General features: G+C 40.3%; 2 protein-coding genes across 2 annotated transcripts in view; one reads left to right on the plus strand and one right to left on the minus strand.

Moving 5' to 3' along the window:
• LOC108898097 (junction plakoglobin-like) overlaps positions 1 to 20,489 on the minus strand; it is a 105,925-nt gene that overhangs the window by 83,144 nt on the left and 2,292 nt on the right.
• LOC108898144 (fructose-bisphosphate aldolase A) overlaps positions 7,344 to 20,489 on the plus strand; it is a 108,367-nt gene continuing 95,221 nt past the window's right edge. Inside the window, exon 1 of the mRNA XM_051073782.1 lies at positions 7,344 to 7,347. The gene's annotated coding sequence lies outside the window, so the exon portion shown is untranslated. The remainder of the gene's footprint in view (positions 7,348 to 20,489) is intronic.

Here is a 20,489-nt window from a genome sequence, read left to right on the forward strand (position 1 = left end):
TCCTCTAATACGATAATGACTCAAAACACACTGCTAACAGCACTCAAGACTGGCTGGAAAAAAACATGGGACTTTTCTTAAATGGCCCTCTATGAGCCCTGATCTCAATCCTTTTTTTCATGGAGGGATGCCAACAAATTTGTCCACATCTGTATGTAGTAAATGCAGATACAGTGTCAGAAGTATTTAGTGTAAAAGTTACTAAAATGTTAGTGACTTGTAGTATTTTGTTGTTATGTACACACTTATCTTCAGTTTCAGAGTGATTTGAAATTTATGAGAAACAATAGCATTAGCTAATAAATCAGCATTAGCTTAAGTACTGTAAAATGACAAATACTATTCAGATAATGGCAAAAGAAATAGAAGCTGCTCACTGATAAAGGTTGGGTTAATAAAAAGATGTGGACATGCCTGTGCTACAGTTCACATGATAAATTTAGTATAACAGATTCCTGTCATCCTCACCACCCTGCTGCTCTCACTTTTTAAAAAGGCTGTTTTCATTCACCGACGTGTTCGGCTGTGTGCTGTTAGGATGCTGACAATTAAATCAGGAGTTCTTCAATCAAAAAAAATATGTAAATTACTGTAGCCTATTACTGGTGCACTTAATCTATAAAGGCCTGCCTGTAGCCTTTACTGCCTGAGAGGCCATTCTCCTCCATTAACTCTACTGTTAATGAGCAGTATCGGCTCAAACAAACTATAACTCTAAAAGTGTCAAGGACAAAACAGAATTTTGAAAAGTGAGGGACATGTTAACCTGAAAATGACGCCAATGTTTGAGTTACTTTGATTCTTGATGTGAAACATCTGAGCACGACAATGTGTGTGATGCTGAATTTATAAAGATGGAAGAAGTGTTACGTTTGCATTAACATTAAGTTAAGACAGTAGAGGATCAGAAAACAGGGGCATGCTATGAAACTTTCTAAAATATACTATATTAAAATGAAATGAGATGTTAGAAATAAAGCTTTCAAATGTTTCAAATGAATAAATGTTCTTTTATATGGGCTCATTGCTGAGTTGAATCCTGTTTATGTGTTCACATCTGCATTATGATCCAATTACATCTGAACAGGGCAAGTGGGGAGGTAATAAATAAATAAATGAACAAAAAAAAAAAAAAAAAACAGCAGCCAGTGTTACCTTGGTAACAGGTCAACCACTCCACACCAGCCTGGCTGCTCTGGTCAACCTGACACGGAGGACAGGAGAGGAGGAGGAAGGAGAGGAAATGTAAGGGGGAAGAAAATGAGAGAAGAATCAAAGATGACAGGTGTAATGAAGAAAGAGAAGGGGAGAGAAGGAAAGAGAGAAAAGGGCGAGTAGTTAAGACAATAAGAGGAGGGAGAGGTGAGCTGGAACGCGAGAAAGAAAAGAACAAGCTGAGGTCAAAGGAAATAACGAGAGAGAGCGTGTGATGGTAAAAGGAGGAGACAGGCTTTTCAGTCCTCCTACATGCCCATCAAAGCAGCTGAAACCACACACACACACACACACACACACACACACACACACACACAGAAGTCTAGTATTTTTCTGAGGCTCATTTAGTGTGATCTGCTCACAGAGAACAGCACATCTCTCTCTCTCTCTCTCTCTCTCTCTCTCTCTTTCTCTCTCTCTCTAAGTAAGATCATCACCACCACCCCTGTCCTCCTCAGGCTCTGTCTGTCTAGACCTCTCTCTCCCTCTCTCCCTCTCTCTCTCTCTCTCTATCTCCTGTGCTACCTCATAGACTCTGCTGTTCATTTCCACTGTGCAGCCTGAAACCAGTGGTATCTCTTTCTTTCACACACAGATGGTAGTTTGACAATCCCAGACTCTAGATCAGTGTTTGAAAGGGATCTGGGCTCAGTCTGATTTCTCCCTGCCTGTACCACCTATACTGTGTAGTATGTCCTCTAGGTGAACACAGGTGCAGAAGCATGGTTTAAGAGAAGCATCTGAAACCCCCTCCTCCAACACCTTCCTAAAGTTGGAATTGAAAACACTGCACAAATTTCCCGCCCACTTCACACTGTGATTGGTCAGGTGTATGTAGGTGTGAAAGCAGACAGTGTTTGAACTCTCTCAAGCTCTTTTTTTTCATTCTATTCAACTACTTCTGTCACTTTTGACCTCGTATGTGATCAGACAACACTTTGTACAAACTACTTTGTTTCCAGCATACCCGTGTGGTTAGCACTGTGCCCACTGGCTCCTCTGTGAGCCTCTCTGACCTACAGGGTGAAAATTCTGGGTTCATTCTGAGTCCAAAAATAAGGTCTTGTACATTATTAACACACTGCTTTTTCACACTCATCACACACTCATTACTCATCACAAACATCATTCAATTCATCTTTAATGAATGCAAGAGTTTGCCATATTTTCAGTTTAATTACTCAATGGAAGATTTGCAGGGTGAAGGTGAAGTACTCTGGGAAAACATCACAAAGCATTCACCGGCATCAGTGAAGTAGAATACCAAACCTGAGCTGACAAACCAGCAAATGTGTTTGTTCCATTTAAAAAGACTTGTGTACCTACAGTGCAGTGGATAAGGGAGTGAACTATTTCATTATTTAAAAATGATTACTTCTCATGAATTTACATGTCCTTTCATACAGAAATAGATTGAACAGAGGATGTACACAGGTCTTACCATATGTCAGACTGGTCTGTGGTGTTAGGCCAGTCATCAGTTTGCTCTTTAATGAGTCAAATACAAATTAAACTGTTTCACAAACATTAAAACTGACGTAATTCAAGTCTGCCTTTGAGAAACTGGCCCCTGACATGTTATCTAAGAATGCAGCCACATGCTATGCATCTTTTCTGTTCCAATTCAAGCACAGATCTAGAGCAATCACAGTTCATACAACTGTGTCAACTCAGCTAATCAGGAGCCTTGCACTACTAGACCATTGTCTGTTGCTGTCGTGTCTCATTAGTCTACCTTTGCGTGGCTGAAAAGGTGATGTAAGACATTTCCAGACCAGATGTAGCACTGTCTTGGAAGATGTGAAAATTACAATAGAGGGAAAATTCTAGAAACTCATGAAAGATGATGGATACAGAGTACATCTATCCACATGGACAATGATCAATACAAGAAGAAAATTACAAGAGACATGTCAAACCAATCAAGTGTACAGATTACACTTGCCTTGGTTAAAAAAAAAAAAAAAACTGCAACCACTGGAAATCTGGACAATTACTGATTGCCCAGGTGCATTAGCACAGGTGTACAGACATCATCTTACTGGAACTCAGCCTAGGTGATCAGACGTCTTTGCTGTGGAGTAAGGTGTATTCTCTTTGTCTGCAGTTAAAAACAAACATTCAGCTTCTTTTAAAAGATGAACTGCAGAGCCACAGCACCAACACACTAAATACAAAAACCAGAAATATATAATACTGTATATCAGGTTAGGTTGTGGCTTCTTCAAATAACCATTTGAACATGATGAATGCAGTTTCTTTAAAACCCACAGCACATAACTGAAGTCTGAACACAAAGATCAGACAAATTCTATTTTGCAACCAGAACAACTTACTCTTTCAATTAAAAGTAAAGATGGCAAAAGTAAAACTTACAGCTATGTACTTCCAAACAGACCTGTGTCAGAATGATCCAGTCAGTTATCCCAAGTAGAAATTAAATACTTTGTTGTAGAACATGCATAGACACGTGTCTGATTAGCCTTCCTGGACAGTATATGGAATTTCTGGAAGACATGTGACAACTCTGCCAACTGTTATGTGCACAAAAACACAAATGCAGGTGTGTCAGCTTGTACAGGGTCAGTTTCCGTAAGTCATTTTCCATCTACCTGTACAATAGCTTTAATATGTATCATCCACACCTCTTGTGGCAATTTTCTAGCAAATGTTTTTATGGATGGACTGAGCCACCGTTCTTATAGAATCCTGACATACAATAAAGTGACAAATAATGAAAAGCAATAGATATTTTAATAGTTCGGTAGAATTGTGTTGCTGTTCCAGGCCTTGCATGTGTTCACTGCAGTTTTAAAACAGAATTTCTGACTAACAGAGAGCGTTTACAACTGATACAGGATATCTGGGATGAAAATGTGTGTACATTTAGAACCTCTACTGACAAGGCAAACACCCAGTGGCAGACAGGTATAATAAAAGACAATCTGATTCCTAAATCAAAGATACACAAACTTACTGTCAACCATGTAATAATGAACTATTGATCCTGAAGACGATCATTTCTGTCTGACAAGGAGATCATTTCTGCCTCTATTCCCTCTTATTTGTCTACTACTGTACTGATCAGTGGCAGATTTAGGTACAGGCAGCATGGACAGCTGCCCAGGGCAGCATATTGTCGGGGGCGGCACAGGTGCTTTGGGAAAAAAATCCAAACATTTGTTATAATTGAGCGTTCGGTTTTCTTTCTATCTATCTATCTATCTATCTATCTATCTATCTATCTATCTATCTATCTATCTATCTATCTATCTATTCCATTTGCATGTCCCATCAATGATATTTCACCGTGCGAGTTGGAGTGGGCACCCTACTAGTTTGTGATCACTAGGCTTCTGTTTGCTGGACAGATCTCACAGGAGTGTGGCAGTGGGGGAATCTATCAAATAGCAGACTTTTACAGTAGCCTACTGATGCAATTAGTAAAACCAATCATACCACAAAATGCTAACCAAATAAACAAACCATAAAGCAGGGGTTCACCCAGGGCACCATACAGGCAAGAACCACCACTGACGCTGATCCAGAAGATCTCCTGATAACATTCAGTTATCAAAACTGAACGTCATCAAATAACCAAAAGTCTCATTATCAGTAATTTTAATTGACAGTTATTGTTGTTGCATGTTGATGCTTAGGCTGTTTTAAGAGTAACAAGTAAAAAGAAAATGAAAAGAAATTCCCATCTATGAATTGTAAATCTATTTTGTGTTCTGCAAATCTTTTACTCAACCATCACAGAAAGTGAATCCTCTGTGACTCCCCTGTCTCCATATTGTGTCTTTATTTATCTTTGGAAAACCAACTGATGGAAGTGTCAAATAATGAACAGTTTGGCCTGATGGTTTCTCATTTATTTCTCTGAAGATCTCAGCAACAAGACGAGGACACAGCTGGCCATTAGACAACAATGTATTTGAATGTGCTGACAACAGGTGTTACTTGAATTTCTGAAGGCGTGAAGTTGTGCATGTGTGACTTTGATGAATACCAACTGTGCAGACATACACTGTGATAAATGTGGCACCAGAACGACCCTGCATCAGTGCAAAGATCAGAACTGTGGGTGGTGATTCAGAGGGCTGAAACCAGACTGGTAAATACTGGACCCAGCAGAGGAAACATCTCTCATCTCATGGTTTAATTTATTAATCAACAATGAAACACCAAACCCCAGTCAGAACCAAATAATCCAGGTATCATGTTGGAATTTTTTTTTTTAAATGACGACCTCACTCAGCCAGAGAAACACACATTTATCAACATTAGAGCTGTGTGTTGGCTCTGGCCACTGCTGAGCTGCAGCATTTCCAGGCTTTGTCAAGATTATTTCTTAACACTTGGCTTCACATCCTAACACTCCCACTACACACTCACACACACACACACAGCTCCATCCTGCCCTTCTGGCTACCTCTCTCCTCTCCTCCTTCCTTTATTTCAGTCTTTCTCCATCTTTATTCCCCTCCCTTCACTCCTCTTCAATGTCATTCCCTTCCCTCCTCCTCTTCTCTCTTCTCCTCTTGTGTCACTATGGCTGCTTTTACAAACCTTGATAAGCTGCAAACACACATACTGAGAGAGGGAGGGTGAAAATACAAGCGTGCACACTGTAAGTAAAAGCAGAGATATCGACTGAATGAAAGAGAATGAGAGGTGGACTGTGCATGGGCCGGTGGGTTGGCACAGATACAGCAAATGTAGAGTAGGCCAGTCTGACAGGACACCATGCACACACACAAGGATGTACAAGTACACACACGCACAGTGAGCAGCGTGTGCATTCAAGAGGAATGGTGTGTGTATACAAATGTATGCATGTGTGCATGTATGGTGTCTGCCTGTCAGCAATGTGGAGGGACGTTTCTGTGCTTGCAGTGCACTATATGTGTGTTTTTCAGAGTGTGATTAGTGCATGTTTGTGTGTGTGTGTGTGTGTGTGTGTGTGTGAGTGAGTGCCACGCTTGACTGAAGAGAAGAAAGCTAAGCTCTGAAGCTCTGAGACAGAAATGATAAGGAGCAAAGCTGAAAAAAAAGAAGAGAAAGAAGACATAGGATGGAGGGGGGAAATGAGGGATGACGAAGAAATGCTTATGAGGAAGGAAGGGTGGATAAAGCAGTTTTATCACTGTGTGTGTGTGTGTGTGTGTGTGTGTGTAGGTCTCTCTCTTTGTTTGTGTGTGTGCGCGCGCGCGTGTGTGTTTAAGGTAAAGTCTGCTACCTAAACAGCTCATTATCATGGCAGACTGTCAAACTGGTGTATAGCTCTGCTGCCCTCGGTGTTTCTCTCTCACTGACACACACACACACACACACAGGTTAAGGCTAGCAGAGAACCGATTCTGGCTGAGAATCTGCACAATTTTAATCACTCCTCTCACCTGCTCGCAAACACACACATATAACAGATGCAAGTACACACATACACACATCTGCAGCTCAGACCTGCTGAGGTTCACCATGGCAACGAGCAGAGGTACCACTCTCTGTTGTTTGGGGATCATTTTCTCGGAGGAGAAATTACAGAACATTTTGGGAACCTTTCAGTAGGTCAGCAGAGTCCACGGTTTGATTCCCTGTGAGTCTTTTGACTTTGAGCCGTAGTGCCCACTTTGTTCACGCTGTGTTTTTTGGCATGATGTGGATTGTTCCTTTAATGCCCCATGCATACAGGACAGGTGCAAAACATGACTGTTAACTGTGTGTATTTGGGCGGATTAATGTTACTTAATGTTTGAGTTTTGAGGGTGAGAACATGTGACGCTGGATGAGAGGAAAGAGTGACTGAAGGATTTCAGTGGGTACAGATCTTGTTAACTCAAGTTTTATGGGCAGGGTGTGCATAACATCAAAGTTGCAAAGATAGTTATGCTTGAGAGGTGTTTCACAAAACCATCTGAACTGAAAACAATCTTTAATTGTAGATTAACATTTAGGAGTGCCTAAAGAAAACACTCTTCATCAGGAAACAGGGCCCTGCTCAGTCAGATCAGTGTTAGTGCTGATGCTGACCTTGTTAAACAGATAAGGATATTACTGATACACACGCACATGCATTAAACACTGTTCTCATGTTATCTATCTGCTATCAGTTACACAGAGATGAATCCAGGTTGTAAGTAAATATGAGGACATGACTGAGTTTTTGACCAAACTTATGTTCAGGAGATCCTGTTCAACATGATGTTGAAAATGTAGTCATTAAAACAGTCAGAGGTTATAATTTAAGTTTAAATTAGATATAATCTAGTTTCTTCCTGGGTCATGAGAGGAGTGCCTGTAAGCAGCTGTAAAACTAGCGGGGTGTTCTTCCACTTATACAGTACTTAAGATTTGTATTAAATGTTGCATTTCTCAACACCTGCTGCTATAATTAGAAATTACTTATACTGCTATTAGTTGTATTGCTATGTTAGCAGTTAATACTTTAATTATCATTACTATCATTACTACTGCTGTATTATGGCATCAACCCTTACGTTTTATATGGAACCTGTGTTATGCTATGTTCTTCTCTCGCTATTCTCTAACACCGCCCCCTTCTTAACCCAACTGGTCGAGGCAGATGGCCGCCCACCCCTGAGTCTGGTTCTGCTCGAGGTTTCTGCCTCTTAAAGGAAGTTTTTCCTTGCCACAGTCACCTAGTGCTGCTCATGGTGGGATTTGTTGGGTCTCTCTGTAAATACCTATTTTAAAGAGTATGGTCTAGACCTGCTCTATATGAAGATGACTTTTGTTGTGATATGGCGCTATATAAATAAAATTGAATTGAATTGAATTGAATTGTGATTACAGTACAAGAAATCATGGATTGGAAGTTTAATGATTCATGATCACAAGATAGTGAATAATTTCTGCTGGGTTTTACTCCACAGCACCTCCACATTTTAGACTGTGGAGGTCAGACCGAAGTGGTGAGTTCATTTTATTTGTCTCATATAATTTCATACTAATGATCTGAGACTGAATAACTTACTTTCTCAGAGACTACCTTCATCTCTGGGAAGTTGAGACTGCTTCCACTGTAAATGTGTTGAGTCTGACTGTGTGGTGATAATATTTTGTGTAGCTGCACAACCCCAGTAATGAACCTGTGTTTCTACTGTTTTAGGTAACTTGAAAGTGATGGTGTGTCCACACACAGGTCAGAAGACAGAAAACACTTAACTGAAGAATGAATTATAGCAACAGAATATCATCAAATGTGTAGAGCAATCTAATTGCATACGCAACAGCTAAATGCATAATATACAACAACTTAGATTATTACACTGTATGAAGGTCTTCACTCACAGACAATTCAGTACTATTGAAAACACATCAGTCATCTTGTGGAATGGCTGAGAAGCTTAAATGGACATTAAAAATGTGGCTACTACTGCTCTGGTTATAGTTTTGTGGAGAAAAGAAATCCATTAGATTTTTCTCAAAATTCCAGAGCTCACACAGAGTGCTGATCCACTTTATATTCTGAGAATGTCTCATGTTGTGAACATGTTATATTAGTTGGCATGTTCCATACAGACTGCCCAGCTGCAGGTATTCAGACCTGTGCAGCTGACAGTACGGCTGCAGCTTGTAGAGGAGGGACAGTGAAAGTCCAGCAGAGCAACGGAGCAGTCGACCATGATGTAATTATAATGAAAAGGGAGAACTGGGCACAGCCACGGAGATGTATCTTACATAGGTTTGTGGTAGAATTAAAATGGTTGAGAAGAGAGTAAAATGGAGGAGAGGGTGTGTGTGTGTGTGTGTGTGCACATATGCAATTTGCATACCTCTGATGTCGCTCTGTTTCAGCTGGCCTCAATACTGTGCTGGGCCCTGAGGTCCAATCACTCATGCACACAGACACACACACTCATATATACACACATTTAAAGTGGCAGAGACACGTGCACATATTGGCATAGGACTACACACACACACACTGACACACTCAGAAGCCCAGACACTCAGTACTGATGTGGCCTGTCAGCTCATTAGAGAACATGTGTGTGACTCACTCTCGCCGATCAGAGTGCCCGAGCCCCGGAGACGAGCTTCCCTGCTTTAACCCCAGATTCACTACCACTGCAAATACAGCAGGATTAATAAAACATCATCCACTAGATATGAATGTGACACTGTGATATTCCCATTCCATTTCAGTCTGTCCAATCATGCTAAACCATGACGACTTGTACTGAGTGTAAGAGCAGAATACGTTTGACTGACAACAACATTTAGAAGGAGCCAACAGGACATAGGTGCAGGGTCAGTCACATGATCTAACATGATGAAATGACAATACTGAAAAAGCAGTGAAGAGGGGTAGAAGGATTTCATTTGCCAGATATAATGTATATCCCTGACTGTAGAGATGGATGAAACCACCTACACAAGTTTAGATAAGTGACTAAGGTACCACTGATACAGATCCATTCTGGTAATTCCAACACCAATACTTATCAGTTATTCAGAAATTTGGATATACAGATTTTTTGTATAAAATGCTACAAGAGATGGAATCATCTGAAAAAGAATATTGTTCTACTCTGGTCACCTGATGTAGTGAATGCTAGATACATATGGTACATAAATACACACATAACACACATTCATCATCCAGGAGCTTCTTGTTTCATGGGTGTGAGATTGGATCCTTGGCTCCAGTGGAAGTTGGATATCGTCATTGAAAACTATTAGCTGGTCTGAGAGCAATAAGCAGAGCAAATGCTTTTTCTAAATGGAAAAGTCAAATTCAGTTAAATTCAAAAAGTGCTCAACAGGTGTACAGATCTCCACGCAGAGAGAACATAAAGATTCAAACAGACGGTAATGACAGCACTAAGGCCATAACTTAAGTAACTCTACAGTTAGTGATCGCTAAATCTTCTAATTAAATGTTTTCTGGCTGTTATTAGAGTGCATGTTAAGGAACCATCTAAAGATCACCCAAGACTGGACAGGACTGAGCTTGGGTTTCTTCAATTTAATTATAATTAATTAATTAATTTAATTAGAATTTATTTAATTTCCCTGAAGGAGTCATCCCAAAGGGATCAATAAAGTCAAGTCTAAGTCTAAGTCAAGTCTTCAAGTGAAAGAATGTATGCTTCCATCACTGACAATCACAATAATGTGGTGGTGCTGCATTTATGCAATGCAGGCAGAATAAGAAGAACAGGAAAAATAGCCTTCCCCTGGTGTGGGAGTGGTCATGCATTATTCTGAGGTAAACAAATAAAAAACATAAATGAGCTACTTGATGTGTTGAGTACAGCTTGTTACCAAGAGAAACCACATACACACAAACTGCCACGAGTTTGTTGACATGTCTGTTGTGCTCCCAAGTGGGAGACAGACAATGAGAAACCTGTGTGTGACCCTGAAAAACAGAATTTTGTTCTAAGGTTACATGCTACTTTCAACAATTCTTCAATGACACTTAGCTCTTGTTCTTGTTTCCTCAGATAAAGCATTGAATGAATGTTAAGTATATCATCTTAATTTTAATGTTTGTTAATATATGTATCTAGGACTCATTGGGAAGCAGTAGTGAAACTGACAAGACAAGTGGACAGGTAGACAGTGGATATTTCAAGTAACAGCTTATTATCACAACACCTGTGTCTGGGTCATTAAAAAAAAACAGTTTTTGATGCAGCTGTCGTTTAGTTCTCTGCAGTAGGTTCACACACATACTCTCTCTCTCTCTCTCTCTCTCTCTCTCACACACACACACACACACCATATATAAGCTACAGAGAAACAATGCCTCTGCTTCAGTCAATATAGTCATTTATCACTCACGCATGCACAAATACACATACAAACAGCTGCACTAATCTACACTTTTATCCAAAGTTCACTAATTCATAGACACGCACACACATACACATTGATGACACAGAGCCACCATGCACAGTACTGACAAGTGTTCAATGTCCTGAACACAAACACTTGTGAATGATTGTGGACAGGAGGAGCTGGGAATCAAACTGCCAACCCTTGGCGGCAACAGCCTTTAGTAGTTTGTACTGTACTGCAAAATACACAACATGTACACAAACTTAAAACAGGCTGTGCAGCTATATGTCATCAAAAGTGTTTTCCCAAGGGTCACACATTCTCACCAACAAACACATTTAATCCACAGATAAGCACCGCCTATATTTCATTCAAAATAACAGCCTTAGTTGAGACGAATAAAACTTTACTCTACGTGCACGCACACACACTCACCCACACATACACACATACAGGGGCTGTGCTGTCTGTTATCACGACCGAGGCAGCCTGTGAATCAGTGTGTGTCCTCGCAGGCTTGGCAGAGCTGCCCACAGTCTCTAGCTCTCTGAGATTCTGTTGTCTTGCCAAGCTGGAAATTGGCATAGACCTCACCTAAAATGGATTCTAATGTTTCACTTTGTGATAACTGTTTCATTTTTTCAATACTTGAGCTGGCGCTCCATCATCCCCAACACAAGCTCACATGTTATCAGCTGCTAATGTGTCTCACATAGATCTCTCTCGTTAAGCTCATTGACATCTCAGGAACACCTGAGACTTTGTAAATCCTGACGCAGCCATTTGTCATGTGTCTGAATATAGCTCCTGTTTGATGATGTCTCCTGCTCTGTGTGACCATCGCTTGTAATCAGTTGGTGCCAAATAACTGAGGCTGCCAGAGAAATTTGTTGACTAAAAAGTATAATATTTCCCTCAGTAGTGTAGTAGAAATATGCAAGATAAGCACAGGCACTTTCAAAGTGTACAGAGAACACTACTTAAAATGGGTAAATGTAATTACATACTTCCTACCATTGCTTATCTCTTTCTAGAACATAAAATCAAATTATTTTATTACAAAATGTAGAAAATGGTCAAATACAAAACTAGTTGCCAAACTGCAATAATGTGTCAGACCATCTGATTAAGTAGTTTGCTTCAGCTGAAAAGTGATGAAGAGAGTGTAAGCTCAAAGGTCCACTCAGTGCAAATACACTACACTACACAGAGTTTTTAATCACATCGCTCTGTCTTCATTCAGTGAAGTTGTTGTCTCTGAGGGCGTCACTTTGTTGTTTGTTTGAGTTGAGGGCATCAGGGCTCGAATGAAAAAACATGTTTTAAATGGTCCCACAGCAACATCAACCACATAAGTAACACTCATCTATATTTGTCACATCCACAGCTGCAACACTGTGTCAGTCCATCAATGCCAATATCAGATCTACTCTCTATCACGTGTGTTAGTCAGCCCAGCCATAACAATATCCAATATCACTGCCTAAAATGTGACAAGATAAACTGAAGGCAGAACATAATGTTAGCTACACTAATCAGATGTTAAACTGAGTTCTTGTTTTGCTATTTTTTTTTGACATTAGAGAAACAGAGTTCGCAAGAGCTCATGAATCAAGTTCAACCAATTATGACTCATTCTAAGAATAAAGTTTAAATATCACTATGTCAGAACATTGTTGCCTTTTCCAGCTTTTTGGCCCCAAACCGTAGTTGGGAGAGCCTGATGCAATATAGCAGGGCTTATACTGGGTAAATAGCTGATGAAGGATGGTAGTGAGACGTTGTGATGGCATTCACAAGTAGGAACTGTCCCCTGCAGCTGAGAACATAATACAATATTAAGCTTGAACCGCATAAAAGCACATTTTTAACACATTATCCTTTTAAAAAGTTATCAGCCACTTCAAAAAGTGGTGGGGGGAACACCTGCCTGATTCTGGCTGGCAGTGGGTTATTTTGGGCCTAGCATCATGAGCGGCAGCCCAAACACTGTTCATTAAAGAAGTCCTTGTTCAAGTTTTGTTGTCTTGTGGTTGGTCCAAAAGGGAGCAAATCTGGGGGTAATGTTCTTAACAGTTATCTGTAAAATACAAGTAATCAGTCTGTCAGTCCAGTGCTGCTACACATCAGAACTTGGAAAGAAGAAAAGTGATGATACGTAGCTAATAATATGCAACTAATACTCAACCCAATAATAAATATGAAATGTATCTTTATTTGCATCTTAAGGACCTCCTAGTTTTTAGACTGTGTCTCTTTCACAGCATGCTGCTGATACCACTTCTTGGTATACCTGGAGTGAAGAGCACAAACCTCATATTGACAAAATCACCCTGCTGTGCTCACACACTGTTAGGTGCAGTAAATCTGCTCAGAAGGCCAAGAGAAGTGCTGGGATGTTGGCCTTTGAGAGAAAAATGAACACATCACACACACAAAAATGATCCTATCAGACCTGAGGCTAATGTATTGATTAACTGTAGTGAACAGACTTTCAGATTGGAACGAGATTAGAGACTCAATATCACATGCAATAAGAGGGATGGTGTGTGCCTGTGCAGAGATTTCTATAAGGCTGCCATGAACTCAAACACTGTCTCTCTCCCTCACACACACACACACACACACACACACACACACACACACACACACAGCCCTTTTGATTGGAACTACTAATCACTGCTAGGTCTGCAAACTGCTTTATGTAAACTGAATTATAACTCAATTTCCTTAAATTTCAGTCCTGGTTGATTTGGTGCTAATTTTCTGTTGCTATCTGTTTTCAGCAAACACAAACACACTCCGTCAGAGGTAGAACAGCAGCAGAGCAACTGGTGTGTGTGTGTGCTTACAGAGCAGCCAAACAAACTGTGGGCCGAGAGGATTCTTCAGAAAGTCAATAATTGTCCTTTTCTCACCATGCCATAGGCAACCATGATCTGACCTCATGTTAGACACAGGGTGAGTAGTTTTCCAAGCAACAGCAAGACAGTTGGTTATGTGGATGAGGAGTTGGAGGTGTGCAGCCTGTCACTTTATCTGACAGCTCAATGTGGCTGCTCCTGAATCTTCCATTTCTCCCTGATCCGCTGACAAAGAGCGCAGACAATTAGCGTTGTCTTGTTCTGTAGATACATCAGTGCTAAACTGCACAACAAATACTGTACACTGTATTTCCTGTGATTGATCCACAATGAAAGCCACCCTGCAGTTCACCAGTTTTAAATGTAAAATAGCAACAGGAATTTCAATTAGGACTGTGGGTGTAACACAAAGCTGCAGTTAATCTGGTTATATCACAAAAATATATGTTCACAGATGAATGCAGGACTTTCAAGATGCTGCCACTTCTGTGCGTGTGGTGTGCACATTACAGGGTGTAGAAGACCTGTTGGCACAATGCTAACTCCAGTGCATCAATGAACAATAATAAAATTATATCATTATTATTCTACTGGTTTGTGTTGTTTATTAATAAGAGTGATCAAGTCACTCATAATTACACTGCATGAGGTTTGTGTTACTTATTCATCCATCCATCCATTATCTATACCACTTATCCATAAAGTGTTGCTGGGGGAACTGGGGTCTATCCCAGCTGACATTGGGCAAGAGGCGGGGTACACCCTGTATAGATCACCAGTCTATCACAGGGCCAACACATATACTACACACTACACAAACAACCATTCACATTCACATTCACAATTTAGAGTCACCAGTGAACCTGCATGTCTATGGACTGTGGGAGGAAGCTGGAGTACCCAGAGAGAACCCACACAGACACAGGGAGAACATGCCCCAACACAGAAAAGCCCCAGGTGAACTGGGGTTCAAACCTGGAACCTTCTTGCTGTGAGGTGACACTGCTAACCATGGCACCACTGTGCCATGTTACTTATTCATTATTCATAAAACATTTATTTGCATGTGAGGAAATAATCACTTACACACACATATGGTATAGTCACTACAGCATTTTCATATGGGGATTAGTAACACTTTACTCTATGTGTGTGTGAGTGTGTATGTGTGGAATCATTTCCTCTGTTTCTTGGCTCAGCTCTTCTCATCTAGCATTGTCTCTGTCTGTATGTCTCACACATACAGACGCACACAATATTCAAATCCTGTGTGCGAGAGATGAGTGAAAGAAAACAGATAAATAGAGGATAAAGAGGCATCCACAATCAAAGCAGTCAGTGTGAGGGAGAGAAAGATGATGAGCACAGGGCTGGGTATCATTCAAAAATACTGATTCGTTCAACTTTGATAATATTTCCTGAACAATGCCTTTTTCGATGTTAATTTTATAAAAATCCAAGATTACATAACACATTATGGTACAAATCTTCTGTTTTATTTTTTAGATCAAAGTAGTTTCATAATATCAAATATATAAACCTATTTACCACAAGTTGAAGTTGTCTGTTAACATAACATCAATAAACACAGGAGTCCTAGTTTAAGTCACTGCACCTATTTTAGTAATATTCAATTAATAAACACTGAAGGAGGCTCTGTAACATTAAGTGGACCTGAATCCTGAGAGGAAGATGGCTGTGGCCCGAGCAACTTTCTGCTCTTAGATTTATTCCATGTATGTTCAGCTGTTTCATATAATTGTGTTGCGTACACACACGATTCCTGCCTGTGGGTATAATGTAGTGTTTTTCATGCATGTCTCTGAGACATGTTTGTGTAACATTATCCTACAAGACCAATCACCAGCATTATCTGATCTGTTCAAGCACAAGCGTGCTCCATGTATATTGGCTCATTGTCGCTAAGCAATCGATGCCATAAAAGTATCAAAATCCTGTACCAAGCTGTACGCGAGACAGATAGACACACACACATATACAGAGATCCCTGGAGAGTGTGGAGTCAGGAGTGGCATCTCTACAACCACTGAATTGATTTTCATGTCAGCCAGTAAAATATCCCTCAGCCGTCTGCTCATTCTCCTTGTCCTCTGTGAGAAATAAGCCGCTCTGTCACACCCTCTGGTGTCATGCCCAGTTTACACATCTGACATCTAACACCTTTCAGATGGAAAATGAATCTGATTGTTTTTGGATCTGAAAATATCTGGTCCTGATGGTTCAGACTGTGTCACAGAGGGCTCGTCATCTCACTTCCTCTTCCTCAGAGCTGGTTTCACCCCACATTTCTCCACAGTTGGGAGCCTTAAAGCACAATTAGATTTGCCTACGCCACACTGAACTTAAAGCTCCTGCAGTGGATAGGCTGTAAACAAATATTACCTTATTTACTTACATTACATTTCTCACTAAAAGGTTCTGTGTCTTTCTTAAGGGGCCAAAACGTGGAAGGCATTAATACCTTATCTAATATTTACAAAGACTTAGTGAATGCTCTGAAATCTGCACTGCTGGCTTTGTTTTAGTCTTTTCAGATGAGGCCACAGTAATTGTAAAAATGTGGGCTTTGTTTATGAGCTTAAAAGGTTTGATTTGTGCTAATATCTCTGGCTCTTGTTCAGAAGGAAGGGTATGATGGAACATGAGACTGACTGATGCATCAATTAAGCATCCACAATAGTGCAGAAAAAGAGAAGGCTGAGCCTGAAAGGCAAGCTTGCAATTCATCAGGTGATCTTCCAACATCCACTTATAAACATGGGTTTGACTGAAAGAATAAAACTAGAATCACCACCTTGCAGTTGTATCCCTCCACCAACCAGTCAAGTTGCAGAAAATATGGTAACAATCTCCTCTGCTGTTCCTGACTTATGGCACTAAACAATGGCCAGAAAAGTGTTTTTTTTTTTTCAGAGCATTATTATGTCACAGTGAAGTTGACTTGGGCCAGTTTAGTTCTGGCCAAAAACGAAGTCAGTTACTTTGACCTCGGCACAGCCAGCCAATCACTGTGTGAATGTCAGACAGTGTTGCTAGATTTGACCGACAATAAAGTTGTCCAATCAGAGCCTGAAACTGTCATCATAGTAACCAGTTTTCAATTTTCATTCACAGAGCCCTGATCTTAGCATCATGGAGTCAGTCTGGGATTATAACACGAGACAGAGACTCTGAGACTGACTGAAGATGCCCAAGATGCTGGAACAGCCTACTGTACCTGTCACACACCTGAGACACTGTATGCAGGTGTACTGAGGAGAACTGATGCTGTATTGGTTTACATTTTGTAAAATGAAGTACACTGAATTTGCTATTAGCAGTTCCTGTTTGCTATGTACCATTACATGTACTGATGACCATAAATCAATTCTGTTTTTACTGAGGAAAAGTGAAGAACATGTTTCTGAGGCAGTCGACCATCTGACAAGTAGTTCTAATGAAGCACACTGGTGCTTTTAGATTAAGATAAAACGACCGTCTCTGGTAACTTTCTAACTTCAGCACAGTGTTTTGGCATCTGATAAACATTAATGAATAGTCTGATATTGTTACAACTGTTCCAGAGCCAAGCTAGCTGTTTCCAGTCTTTATTCCAAGCTAACTGCCTCCTGGCTCTACCTTCATACTGAACATACAGAAATGATTGTTTCATCCTGACTCTTGAAAAGCAAATGTGTTTCCCAAACTGTCAAACTATTCCTCTAAAAGTCAGCTATGTATTATTCTCTCACACCAAAGTGGCACAAAAAGTAATCCTGAAAGCATGTAGATTAAGAATGCTTAAGTGCCTAGCTTTTCAAACACAGTCATTTTATTTTCTCAACATTTCTTAGTTCATCGTTCAAAAACCACCAGAATATGATGTGATTATTATTGGTTACTTGTAATGTTGGTGGTCCACTTATCTACTATAAGTTAAATACCTTAATGTAAATGTGAGTGTAATGCCTGCAAGGATCAGCACCAATGTGTCTAACACTAACATAGCAGAGATGGCTAATGAGCGAGTCCACCTAATCTTCATTTAAGTGCTCCCTCATTCAGCTGGCAATTGGAAGGTAATGTCTAATGTCTGCCTCGTTTATCAGCTGCATGAACTGTTAGAGCAGTGGTGGAATAAAGTTTAGAGAAGCCAGGTTTTGGCAGGAGTAGAAGTGGTGGTAGTAGAGCAGCAGGGGCAGTAGCAGCAGTAATCAGAGCAGCAGTAGAAGTGGCACCAGTATCAACAGTTGTAGTACTGTCTGTATACTTCCGTTCAGTAAAGACAGTATTCAGCCGATGCTGTGTTCCAGTGGAACTGGTCAGGATCAAGCAGTAGCAGAATGTGTGCATACCAGTGTTTTCAGCTGTGAATATATGGACTTGTGACTATGTGAAGTAAGGTTTAAAGTCAAAGTAGTCACAAAGCCAAGCTTTGATAAATATGTATGAGAATGCATCCAGAAAATAGTTTTCTTCATGCCCTCTCTAAACAAGAGAACACAGTCCTGTAATTTATGCAACAAAATCCAAACCTGTTTTGTAACCTCTGTTGTTTCTGAAAGGTTTGCTGCAAACAGCCCCAAAGCTGCAGCATCACCAGTGCAGAAAATGTACTGTTCTTCACCTGTCAAATCGTCCTAGGAGAGAGTGTGTGTGTGTGTGTGTGTGTGTGTGTGTGTGGAACCGCTCCCTGTCCCTCGACAACTGCTCCCTGCGGCTGTAACTGCAAACAGGAAATAAATAAATATGAAAGTGTTCTTAGACAGCTTGTCTGGATGAATAATAGTTATGTTAGACAACTTAATAGGAATATGTTCTTGGTCGAGTGTCCTCGTGGTTACAAAGAGACCTTCAGGGTACTTCACTGATGAAAGGGGAGCTGCAGCTAATGACCAAATACTGTATATCAAGGAACTCTATGTGAAAACTTGCAAATCTTTTGTACACTGTGTACAACATCAACCAGTCACCAGAAGTCTATTCATACTAAATAGATTACCAGAGCTCTGCAATTTTACTTTGGTGGACCACTGGAGTAACTGTGACATCAGGTTAGGAAAATGTTGTTTGGAAAAATCTGCATCCATGGGCAAACGCTAATCCCATGAATAACCCCACCAGTACTAGTAAACTAAGCAAACTGGTCTCTTCTTTAATTTAAAATGCTAACTTCTAACATTCTAGCTAACTTTGAGCAGCTAAAAGATGTGTGTGTGAAGTGACGTGATAGTGTGTGTCACTCAGGTGATGTCACATTGAAACTATATTTCAGTCTGAATCTGGAGTATGTGGGGTCTACATCCTCATGACTTTCTCAGGAAATCAACTCATATACAGGTTTAACAGCTCACACAATGTACACAGAATCAATCCCATTAGAAAGTATGATCTGTATTTGAACCACACTTTCAAAAAAGAAGGTTTTGTATATAATGGGAGAAGAAAACCTGAGGGCCCCACAGACTGTGGATTACTTCAAAAAACACCTAAAGACTTTTCTGTTCAGTAAAGCATACTAATGGAAATGCTACTTTTAATTTATGTTTTATGCCTGTTTTTCATCTGTTTTTAAGCTGTTGTCTGTTGTGTAGCACTTTGAGATTTGCCCTCAAATGTAAAGTGCTTTATAAATCAAATGAATGATTATTATTATTTAAAAAAAAAACTGGCCTGAAGTGTATATAGTGAAAAGACATCATATAATCACCATGTCACTGATTGGATTTGGGGACATTTGATGCGTATTGGACCCCTTTCTCTCTCTCCCCATGATTCTTCTCTGTATCTAAATTGTTGATTTCATTAAAGGCCAAATTCAAACAAATACGTAAATTAAAGCAGGTAAACACTGATATTGGACCATCATCCATCTGCTTCAACGAGCCCTTTCTCACCTGGACGAAGCAGGCAGCACGGTGAGAATCATGTTCACAATCCAGCCCATCCTGCTGAGAGAGAAGCTCCATAATATGCAGGCAGACGCCCCCACAGCCTCCTGGATTATTGACTACCTGACAGGTAGAACATAGTTTGTGTGTTTGAGCAGGTGGTCAGCAGGACAGGAGCACTGCAGGGGACTGTCCTCACACCTTTCCTCTTCACTCTGTACATGCCTGACGTTCAGTACAACACTGAGTCCTGTTTCTTCCCGTCTGCAATTGGGCTCCTTAACAAGATCTAGCCCTCCCCAACACACACACACACAGACTGTCACAGACTGTAATCCCCCCACCCCCCACACTACATGTTACATTACCGTACATCTATGCGTTACATTAACACACATCCGGACAATCACTGCCACATTTTTGCACTCTACACTTTATACTTTACACTTTACTTCTTAATTATGTATATTTATGTTCCTTCGTAAATATAGTTCTTCTTCTTGCTCTTCACTCTTTTACTATAACTGTCCTTTAGCACCAATATACCAAGACAAATTCCTTGTATGTGCAAACTTACTTGGCAATAAAGTCTGATTCTGATTCTGATTCTGTGTTCAGACGACGCTGCAGTTGTGTGACAGTGGTGGACAAGAGGCAGAAACAGACTGCTCACCTTGACTCTTTATTTATCGCATTATGTATCAGA

This window comes from Lates calcarifer, linkage group LG11 (genome assembly GCF_001640805.2).
Source record: "Lates calcarifer isolate ASB-BC8 linkage group LG11, TLL_Latcal_v3, whole genome shotgun sequence".
NCBI classification, from domain to species: Eukaryota; Metazoa; Chordata; class Actinopteri; family Centropomidae; genus Lates; species Lates calcarifer.